The sequence below is a fragment of the Desmodus rotundus genome, chromosome 8 (genome assembly GCF_022682495.2).
Source record: "Desmodus rotundus isolate HL8 chromosome 8, HLdesRot8A.1, whole genome shotgun sequence".
NCBI lineage: Eukaryota > Metazoa > Chordata > Mammalia > Chiroptera > Phyllostomidae > Desmodus > Desmodus rotundus.
The window spans coordinates 98,471,245-98,482,314 of NC_071394.1; the positions used below are offsets into that span (position 1 = coordinate 98,471,245).

General features: G+C 54.3%; 1 long non-coding RNA gene across 1 annotated transcript; it reads left to right on the forward strand.

The window, feature by feature from the left end:
* Positions 1 to 2,973: 2,973 nt before the first annotated feature.
* On the forward strand, positions 2,974 to 9,622 carry LOC139441124 (uncharacterized). The gene is made up of 3 exons (XR_011651541.1): positions 2,974 to 3,121; positions 5,512 to 5,750; positions 5,871 to 9,622. It is a non-coding gene; the product is annotated as an uncharacterized lncRNA (long non-coding RNA).
* The last annotated feature ends 1,448 nt before the right edge of the window (positions 9,623 to 11,070 follow it).

Consider the following 11,070-nt stretch of genomic DNA (forward strand, 5'->3'; position numbering starts at 1 on the left):
AGAGACCCTTCTGGAAAGATCCATGGCCCCAGGTGCTTGAGCTGAAGGCTGAATAGGAGCCAGTCAGCAGAGGAGATGGGGAAAGGGCTTTCCAGGAGGAATAGCACGTGCAGCATGTGCAAAGGCTCAGAGGCAAGAGAGAACTTAGCACATTCAGGCGCCTGCAGAGGTGCAGGGCGGGTGGAACTTACAGTGGAGGCTGGGGGTGGTGGAGAGGCTGGCTGTGGCCAGGTTACAAAAGGCCTTCGGAGTCTGGCCGAGACGGAGGGGTCAGGGAGCCATGAGGTTTATAACCAGGTGATCACAGTGTTTTAAAACGGTCTGCATGGCTCCAGCTGGGTGGAGAATCCGTCCGAGGGGCAGAGCCTGGCTGCAGGGTGAGAGTGAGGAAGCGCGCACCTCCTGGGGCCCAGAGGAGAGTGGGGGCAGCGGGGCTGGAGCGAGAGAGCTTTAGAGGAGGGCGGGAGGGGTGGTAGCACCCAGTGGGTTCCTCAGCCAGGGCTCAGGCTTGTCATACTGTCAAGGCCAATGTGGAGGCTGATCTGGGTGGACGGGAGCTGGGGAGTGCATCCGTAGCTGTGCCAGGCTCCGACCCACAGCATGGCCACCTGCAGTCCATCTCTGACAGCAGGACAATGACACGGGGTCAGAGCTGCCGGCCGCATAGGGTGTAAACCCCAAAAGCCTGCAGTGTAGGCTGTGAGACTCTGGGCTGCTCGCTACCCCTCTCATTACAATCAAGGTAAAACTAGCAGTCACTGTTGAGTGCCTCCTGTGGACCGGTCTCTCACTGAATCTTTGTGGCCTTTGTGTGAGTACGATGAGGTGCCCATTTTACAGATGGGGAAACTGAGACTCAGAGAAATTAGATGGCTGGCCCGAAGCCACTGAGCTTGGAAGTGGAGGAACCAGGACCAGAGCCCAGAATCTTTTAGGTCATGGAATCTGCCCGGCTCTGGGAGGGCGGATGAGCAAAGAGACCTGGCGTCTGTAAATCTGACAGGAGCTTTTGGAGGGAGGATGCGGGCTCAGACACTTCATCAGAACGTCAAAATGAACAGGTCTGAATCAAAGCCCGGACAAACCAGCCTCCCAAGATTTTGTGTGAAGAATCAAACCAGGCCAGACGGGGGCTTTCAGGCAGGTGATGGTCCGCAGTCAGGAGGGGCTCCTGGAAGAAATGCTGTCTTAAGACTTGCCGCTTCCTTGCTGACTCCTTGAGGAGCTGCAGCTTTCGGGACGTTCCAAGCCTGCATTCGGCTGCGGTCTGGTCTTTAGAGATTAAATTGTCCCTGGGGAGGAGCTGGCTCAGCAAGGCTCAGATGCTCACTCCATCCTTGTGTGTGGGGGGCAGGGGGGGGCAACAAGGGTTAGAGCTGCACGGATTACATCTCTCCCATGGGGCATCTCTTCCCTAGATGTGCTCCTCTGTCCCCCAGAATTATCCTGCAGACCACCGGGTTGCCTGGTAGATCTCCTGGGGAGCTTCATAAACCCCAGGCCCCAGGCCCCAGTCCCAGCCCAGAATCAACATTTTCCAAGCTTCTCAGTTGACCCCGCCATGTGACCAGTGCTGAGAAGCAGTGTTAAGAGCGCTGCTTTGGGGCCCGACACAGGGGGGCTCTGTGTGTAACCGCTGCCTCGCTGGGTGACCGGAGGCTTATTTGGCAGTTTCTCTGAGCCTGTCTCCTCCTCCTTCCACTGGGAATGACATTCCTGTCACCAGGCTAAAGGAATTAAATTATACAGTTTGGCTGAATCACCTTGTACTTAGCACTCAAAAAAGAATAGCAACTAAAATAACCACGCTCGTAGCAGTATCGATCTCGCAGAGTGAAAGGGAGCACTCTGATTCGGGGCTTCAGAAGCAGCGTGTTGAAAGGTGCTTCTGGAGCGGAGCTCAGGTGGAAACCCACTCACCTGAAGTCCCCTCGCAGTGTGACCTGCTTTACATCGTCCTCCTTCACGGAAGGTTCTGAAAGGAACGCCATTACTGTTGAAGTGGGCCATTTATTCGACATCTGTGTGGGAGAACAGTGGCCCCTGCTGTTTCTGCCGAGAGGGGCCATGTCCGTGACAGCTAATCAGAACCCTCTCTGACCCTGGCATGTCCCTGCCTCGTCCTCCCTGGGCCGCAGGATGGAGGGAGAGGAGGTGGGAGGGCAGGACGATCGCCCTGTGCAAGCACTCACCCAGCGGGAGGCACTTTCTGCACACTGCATGAAATCCAAGTGTGTCTGGCGCTCCCCACTTGCCACATTCTGTTGTAAGCATGTTACCTGCATTTCCTCATTTGATGCTTAAAAGCACCCTATGAGGTCAGCACTACTGTTCTCCATTTTACAGGTGGGGGAACTGAGGCACAGAGTAGTCCAGTAACTTGGCCAAACTCACAGCTGGAAAGTGGCAGAGGCAACATTTGAACCCAGGCCAGCTGGCTTCACAGAGCGCACGCTCAAACCCTTCACTGTGCTGTGTCCGTTATCAGTGTGTCACCAAACTTGCCCTTCAGGCCGGGCACGAAGAATGATTGCCAACACTCTGCAGAGGCAGAAACTGAGGTTCTGGGGGCTGAAGCCCCATGGCCACCCAGCTGGCCCGTGGCAGAGCTGGAATTTAATCTTGATCTGCCTGGCTTCATTCAAAACCTATCTTTGACCATCTGTGCTTCTAAGGAGTGAGCGTTAGCCATTCCTTAATTCACTTGCTTGTTTGTTCATTCATCTCTCTGTCTACTCAGCAGTTACTGAGTATCTGCTGTGTGCCTGGCCTTGTTCTGAGTGCTAGGGACACAGAGACGGGACAGGTCCTCTGCCCCCAAGGCCCTCCCAGGTTGTGGGGCAGACAGACAAGCAACCTCCCCTGTGTCGGGGAAGAGAGACGGATTCTGTCTGCAGCAGTCTGGGAGGGCAGCCATGAGGAAGTGGTTTTCAGGCGGGTATCAAGGGGTGAAAAGCAGTTTACCAGGAAGAGGGAATGAGGCAGAGAGAATGGCAAATACAAAGTCATGGCCATGTGAAAGTGTGTGCTCTGTTTGGGGACATCAAACAGTTTGGGGTCACAAAGATGGCAGAGCGGACGGGAGCCAGTGTGATGGGGAGAAAGCTGCTGAACTGCGCAGGCGAGCCCTGACGGAGCCTAGACTGGGACCGTGGTGGGGCTGCAGAGGGAGCAGGGACTCAGGCTGGGTGAAAGCAGGAAGGGAGGTTGACCCCTGAACTTCCCCAAATGGGCCCCACCCAGGAGTGGAAGGGGAGATAGAGACTAAGTGGAGGAATGGGACTTACTGCAGGGGTGGAGGGAGCGGGGGCTTTGGGAGGGTTGTGGGTGGAGACATGGGCCTCTGACTAGGCCCTCACCGGGAGGTGTGAACCACCTTAGAAATCCCAGCCTCAGGTGTCAAAGGCATTGAACTCTGCCAAGGGGCTGCAGTAGAGAGAAAAGGCCTTGGACGTGGAGTCCACGGTGCCAGCTACATCAGTGCCTAGAAAAATGATCTTGAGCCGGTCACTTTCTTCTAAGTGTCAGTTTTCTCTTCTGTAAAATGGGGGCCCTAATATCCGTATCTGTCAGCTCCACAATTGCCAGTCAGCCCCTGGCCTGTCTTTTTGTTTTTGGGAGATGCTTGCCGGTCCCTTCCTCAGCAGCCCGCTTGTGCTGGGTCCTCGCTCCAGCTTCCTCCCTGGTCTCCTGGTTCCCACACTCTTACCTATCCAATCCATTGTGCATTGCCCGCCACCCCCTCCCTTTCTGGGATGCATTTCTGACCCTGGCATTGCCCTGCTCAGCTTCCATGGCTCCCTATTGCTCCAAGATAAAACTCAAGTGCTCAGTGCTCCGGGCCCTTGGCAGGTCAGCCCACGTCTACCCTGCTGTCCCATCGCCCACCCCTGCAGGGCAGGAGCTTTGTGCTTCAGCCACAGGGCACACAGGCCCTTCTCCAAGGAGCCCACACTGTTGTCATGCCTCTGGGCTGCAGCACAAGCTGTCCCTCTGCCGAGATGCCTGTCCTCACCGTGTTGGTGGAATTCCCACGACCCAGGTTAACGTCTGTGGAGGTGAGATCCGAGGGAGGGAACTGGGGAGTCTGGAATGCAGGGAAAGGGGAGGGAGGTGGTGGGGCATTGCCAGCACCCTTGGCCATAAGCAGGGTTCTCATCCAAGCTGGCAGCCAGACCCCAGGGCCTGAGGGGTGGGCAGCAGGCCACCAGGAGGAGGCAAAGTGACCAGGCAGAACCCACAGAACAGTCTCCCGAGCTGCCAAAAATCTGGAATGTGCAGTCCTGTCCCATCTCATCTGCGGTTGGGGAAATATTCGGCCGAAAACAAACTCTCATTCCTGGTTGAGGGTGAGGTCAAGGACTCTTTGACCCACATGGGAGGGCTCACCGTGAGGGTGGAGCCTGGCCACATCCCTTCTCCAGGAGGCCCACCGGAACCATGCTGTGTGAGGCCTGGTCAGTCACTCCCCCTCTCTGTGCTACTGCATCTGTTGCCTCCTACTCAGGCAAGAGACAAGACTCCACAGAGAGATCTCTGCACACCAAGGACTTTTACTTCAGGTTCCGTTTGGAGGCTGTTTTCAAGGTGCTACAAACATCCCTCAGGCAGGCTTTGCCTTTTCCAGGAACTTTATTCAAAGACACCTCTCAATTGCCAAAGGCCCAAAATGGCTTTTTGCCGAAGTGGGCGCTCCTAAGAACGCAGATGTGCAGTTTTCATCTCAGGAGAGACCCCGTCCAGGAGTGCCTTCTCCTGTCTCTCCCTTGCCTACATGCCTCCCAGGCTGGAATGCTCCTTTCCTGTCCAAGAAGCCCCGAGTTCAGCTGGAACTGGCTTCCCTGTAATTCTCCCTCCTCTGCCCCCAAGCGTCTTGCCCCGCCCCCAAGCCCCTCTGCTTCCTCAGCCTTGGAGACAGCCCTGCAGAAGCCTAGGGGTCAGAAATGGGCTCTCTGCTGCTGCCCTGCTCCTGGGCAAGTGGTCCCCCTCTCCTCCCTTCTTCTTGGAGATCCTGGCGGCACCCCACTCTGGCCCGGAAAGTGGCAGGGGAAGGCTTCGGCAGGATATAAGCGTGTTTAAAGGAGCAGCTTTGAGCCCTGCAGATGTGGGCTCCCAATCCCAGCTGTGCCACTTTCTGGCTGTGTTGCTTTAGTCAGATGTCTCAAATTTCCTGAGCCTCAGTTTACTCTTCTATCAGGCATGAAAGCATCTAGCTCACAGGTCCATTGTGAGGGTGAAGTGAGGTAAGTGGTGGGAGACTTACCTATGGCTCCCTGGGCATATGGGGCTCTTCGCCATCCCACCTCAACTTCCTCCCCACCCCCACCCTTGCACCCGCACTCAGCCCTATGGGATGGCTGCTTCCTCCCATCATGCTGTGCTCTTTCCAGCCACGGTGCCTTCATTCGTGCTGTTCCCTCTGCCTGGTATGCTCTTCCCCTCCTCGGCCTGGCCACCCTCATCTCTCCTTTACAGGGCCCCACTTGAGAGTCTTCCTTTCCTCCCCCTCAGGCAAAATGAATCTCCCTGTCCCCTGGTCGCCCAAAGTCTTCACACTGGAGAGGTTCAAGGCAGGAAAACTGGGATCCGGTGCTTGATGGTATCCTGTATCCCGAGCACAGGACTCTGAACCAGAGGCTTTTGCTCCCTGAGCCTCATTTGGCCTCCTCTGAGAAATGGGGACAAGAACCGCCTTCTTGTTCTGTGTTCTTTCAAGTCCTATGGCCCACGGAGGTGACTCTGATATGCAGGTACTGCTTTGCAATATGTGCACTTCCTGGGAAAGAAAAGCAATTTGGGCCTAACCCTTGGGGCCCAAGCAGTGGGGTTACGTAAGTTCCAAAACTTATTTTTCCCTGTCATTATGACAGACTCGTGGAGCCCTGCATGAATGGGCCCTGGCCCCGGTCTCGCTTCTGCGCTTGTTGGGACACACACCGGAATTAACTTAATTACCATCTTGGGCCACATCCAGGTGGGCGCTGCCAGGGCACCTCCCTCTGGATTTCATGAAGTCTCCTGTCAACATCACCCACTCGGTGCTGCTGCCAGAGAAGCCGCAGGAGGGGCCGGCGCCTGCCCCAGCCCCGTGTGACGGATTCTGTTTACACGCTCCTTCCCACAGATTCCTCCTTAATAACCCTGGAGCCAGGAGGCTCCCTGGCAAGAAGGTGGGAGACAGGGGTCTGGTGGCGTGGGAGTATCAGGACGGTGCCCACACGTAAAAAGCCAGGTTTTTAAGCAACAGAAGGAAAATTCCATTGTCTCCAGGGGGGTCCAAGTTTTTGGAGGGAGCTAAGTGGCTCTGGAAGCTGTCTTCACTCTTTTCATTAGGAATCCGCCAAGGAGCTTCTGCACACGGATGCCAGCTGAGCCCCAACCATGGTCTCAGACTGACTCCTCATCCCAGTCGTAGCCTGGCTGTTAACAGCCTCAAATATAAACTGAGCCCTGGTCCCGATCATACCCCAGGCCCTAACCCTGGTCACAGACTGAGCTCTGGCTCTGGCTCCGGCTCCAGACTGAGTCCCTACTCCCAAGGCCAGAACTTATTCCCAAACTCAGCCCTCGTTCTGTTCACAGACTCGCCTCTGATCTCAGTCACATACTAAGTCCTGACTCCATAGGCCATAGGCCAGCCCTTTACCCTGAAACAGGCTGAGCCCCGATCCTGGTCACAGACTGAGTCCCAGTTCAGGCCGTAGGCACAGGCCTGATCCTGGTCTTAGGTAGAGCCCTGACCTTAAGCATCGACTAATCCACAAGGATGATTCACGAGGTGAACCGAGTCCGGACCATGACTGTGCACTCCACTTGTTCTCTGTCCTTGTCTGAGCCCGAACCCTAACCCAGCTGAATCCTAGCCCAAGTCGCACACTGAGATCTCAGCCCTGACTCTGGCTAAAGACTGAACTCTGGTTCTGGTCAGAGATTGAGCACTAGCTTGATTCCTGGATGACCCATGGTCTTCTGACCCTGAGCCCTAACTCCAACCCCAGGCTGAGCCCCAATCCCTGGGTGCTGCCAGGCCACACAAGTTCTCAGATTCCATTTTCTTAGGACTACCCCTTTCAAAGTACAAACTGTCCCCTAGAAAGGAACCAGGCAGCCCATTAATGCTTTTTTTTAAAGAGGGGAAGGGAGGGAGAAAGAGGGAGAAAGAGAAGGAGAGAAACATTGATTGGTTGCCTGTCACCTTCCCCCCACACCCCAGCCAGGACCTGGCCTGCAACCCAGGCATGTGCCCTGACTGGGAATCAAACTGGTGACCTTTTGGTTCACAGGCCGGTGGTCAACCCACTGAGCCACACCAGCCAGGGTGAGAAAGAGGTCTCTTTGAGGGAATGAATCATGGAACTAGCTCTGGAAGACAGGAGACAGAGGGAAGCAGAGATGATTACTTCCAAATAAGAAACTGAGCTGGTCAGGCGGTTCCCCTGGAGGGATAGGAAGGTGGAAAGAGAGAATAAGTATTGAGGACAGGGGAGCAGACTGCTCCCGGCTTCCCCTCTAAGGCGCAGTGGCTGGGAGCCTTTTAATATGCCCTACTGAGAATCATCCATTCATGCATTGATTCCTTCACTCAATAAGCAGTACGAAGCACCACCCCTGAGTCTGACCTGCATCTATTCCACCACGCATTCAATAAACATATATTATGTAGAGTAGAGCCCACATTCTGTTTGGTAGGGGGAGGTGAGAGGATTCTCAGCAGGTATCCCCAAGGTTATAAGTTACCCCCCTCCCCTCCCTTACACTACTACTACTACTATAGGTTCCCAGGGCATTGGGAAGTGAGTCTTAGTGTCAGGGAGAAGTGGCAAGTTACCTCCCCTCTTGGAGCCTCAGTTTCCCCTTCTACTAAATGGGCATTTGTGCAGGGTGGAAAACATGACAGTTAAGAACATACCTAATGCCCTGATTGGTGTGGCTCAGTGAGCTGGGGGTCATCCCGCACACTGAAAAGTCGCCAGTTCGATTCCCAGTCAGGGCACAGGTATGCAGGCCAGGTCCCCAGCTGGGGGCTTGCGAGAGGCAATGGCAACACTCTAAACTTGGATGTGGTTTCAGCTGCTCTGGTTGTTAATCTGCTGCACAGCCGAGTCTGGAACAGTTGTAAAACCTGGTGCAGCAAACTCTCCCCACCCTGGGGACCCACAGGCAGTGTCTGGTCACATACCACAGCTCCTCAGCCTGGAAGTCTCTAGGATCACACTTGCTTGGACCCAGATTCAGCAGCATGGCCTCAGGGAGTCACTACTCCCCCAGCTCCAGGCCGCGGTCTCTCCATGCCTCACGTGGGTCAGTACAGGGAGCACAGACTGAGGGGCTGGCTTCACCGTGAATCACCGTCCACCGCTTACAAGCTGGGGGACCTTACAAGCTAGGGTGTTTCTCAGGCTTCATCTTCTCCCATGGAAAATGGGATGATGAAATGTTGATTTTAGGACTGTGATTGAGAAGTACGGGGGATGGAGACAGCTGGTCAGGCAGTGCAGAGTACACAGCAAGTGCACTATGAATGCAGATGGGTGTCATCATCCCTGGGTTTGAGCAGGGGTTTTACACACTGTGGTTCATGGGGATGTACACAGGTGGCTGGAGGCAGGGGAAGGAGGACCAAGCCAACCGGGCTCGGGACCTTGAGCTGTTTTGTAGGAATTCATTTGAAGAAAGAAGACTAAAGCAAAAAGACAGTTACACAAAAAAGTTCAGACCGCTGGGCTAGGGCTTAACTGTGTGATTAACAGGACTTGCTGCCTGCAGGGCTCCGGACAGGCTTGTCAGGGGCGAAGCGAAGGCACCCAACTCATTTGACTGTGCTCATCGCCCTTGTGTGAAGAAGCTGTGCAGACTGGGGGTGCCTTCAGTCCATGGCCACGTTAATTCCCCCACGTTTCCTCCTACAATGGAAGAACACCCACGGCTGCCTCTTGAAAAGCTCCACTCTGCCCCACACCCTGTTAGATGCCCTACCTTCAGCCCTTGCCGGTGTGGCTTGGTAGGTTGGGTGTCATCCCACAAAGCCAAAGGTCACTGGTTTGATTCCCAGTCAGGGCACACGCCTGGGATGCAGGTTTGGTTCCCGGTCAGGGCACGCGTGAGAGGCAGCTGATCCATGTTTGTCTCTCACATCAATGTCTCTCTCCCCCTCTTTCTCCTTCCCTTCCCCTCTCTAAAAATAAATAAATAAAATACATGCTCCATCTTCAGCACAATGTTTGACAAGCAAGCATCGTCATCAGACAGACAGGTACTGCTACTAATTCTCTGCCGTCTCACAGACGGGGAAACTGAGGCATAGAGCAGCAAAGTGACTTTCTAAAGCCACTGAAAGGTGGAGCCTGGCTTCACAGGTAGGTCTGGCAGCTTCAAAGCCGTGGGCTGGCCCCTAGCCCTCTCAACGCCTGCTGGTCAGAGTGAGGCTCTCTGTAACCCGCACCCCAGCCCCCACCACGTGTTGCTCAGAGGCCTATGGGATGGGGCAAGGCTTGTTTGTTTCCAGTTTGTTCTTTTTCCTTCAGGTATTTGGTTCTGTTTCGTGGCCAACTCTAACTTGCTTTTGTTAAGCCAAAAGGGGGAAAATGTGCGGCTGATGTTTGGCCCAGAGAGATGGGGTTAGCAGGCATGAGTGAGGAGGAAGGGAGAGGAGGTGGAGGGGTCTGAAAGGCAGGGGAACTCATGTTTACTCAGCACGTACTACGTGCCAGGCACTAGGCGCCTCACCCTCAGGTGGACATGGCTCCACTTGGCATAACGGCCTCAGGGTTCACCCACGCCGTCGCCTGTGTCAGAACTCCCTTCCTTTTTAAGGCTGAATGCTACTCCATTGTATGAATATACCACATTTTCTTTATCCTTTTCTTTCTTTTTTTTTTTTTTGTCGATGGACACGTTCCAGCTATTGTGCGTAATCCTGAGAGGAATGTGTGTGCACAAACACCTCTTGGAGTTTCTGCTCCAATAGTTGGCTAGCCACTGAATTACTGAGTTACAGAAATCTTACTTTCGCCTTAACATCAGAGCTATCGACCTTAGCTATCTGTTAGCTGCTGGGTGTCCCAGCCAACACCTTAGTTATCGCCTAACACTGTAGTTACTAGCCAAGCCTAACTCTTAGCCAAGATCTTAAAGATAAGTTTATACCTTGGCGATCACAGGGTTTTTTGTATTTTTTTTTTTGCAACTAACATCTTTGTTTTCAGCTAAATACCTTAGTTTTCAGTTAACACTTTGGTTACCAGCTACCATCTTCTTTCTCAGCTCACACGCGGGGGATGTTACTATCCTGGCTACTTTAGCTACTTTAGCCAGGATAAGAGCTGACTGGACTAGGAAAGGAAAGCGAGTGGCTTAATAAGAAAATGTGAAGACATGAGAGGCAAAATCTCTGTGTTGATGCTGGGGTCCACAGCATATTCTTTCCTCATTTGAACCATAAATTGGGGAGGAGGATGAGCCCCATCTTGTTCTCTGGACACCAACTGCAGGCACTGAGCCCTTCCATGGGCCCAGCCATGTTTAGTGACCCACGTGTAGGAATGAAGGCTCCCAGCCCCAGCTGCCCTTTCCGGATTTGCTGGGGCAGGTAAGGTTCGTAGGGCTGTGAGCAATATGGGCCTCGATGTCTCCTTCCAGCGAGAGGGTCGCTCCAGGCCAAGCATGTGCGAGGTTACATCCCCACAGTGAAAAAATAGATCAGAGGTGAGCAGAGTTGATTTATGGAGCTCCTCCTGGGAAGGTGAGAGCGGGAGGCCAAAGTGGCAAAGCTGCTGAAGGGAGTGAGGGTCTCTGGGTATGGAAGCCAGCTCAGCGATGGCCAGAGTCAGGAGCTGGTGAGATAAACCCCAGGGCCCATGGCATCGAGTCCCCCGGCCCCATTCATCTCCCCATCTTCTCCGATTCCTCCGCAGCTCCCTGCGCCCTGTGGTGCAATCATGCTCGACAAGTGGCCCTGTCCCCTGCCACTGAAAGCCGTGCGAGTTCACTGCTCTGTGCCTTTGGGGTAGTCACACTCGAAGCCCAGAATGCCTTCTCTTCTTCTCCAACAGAACTCCTGCAGCCCTGGCT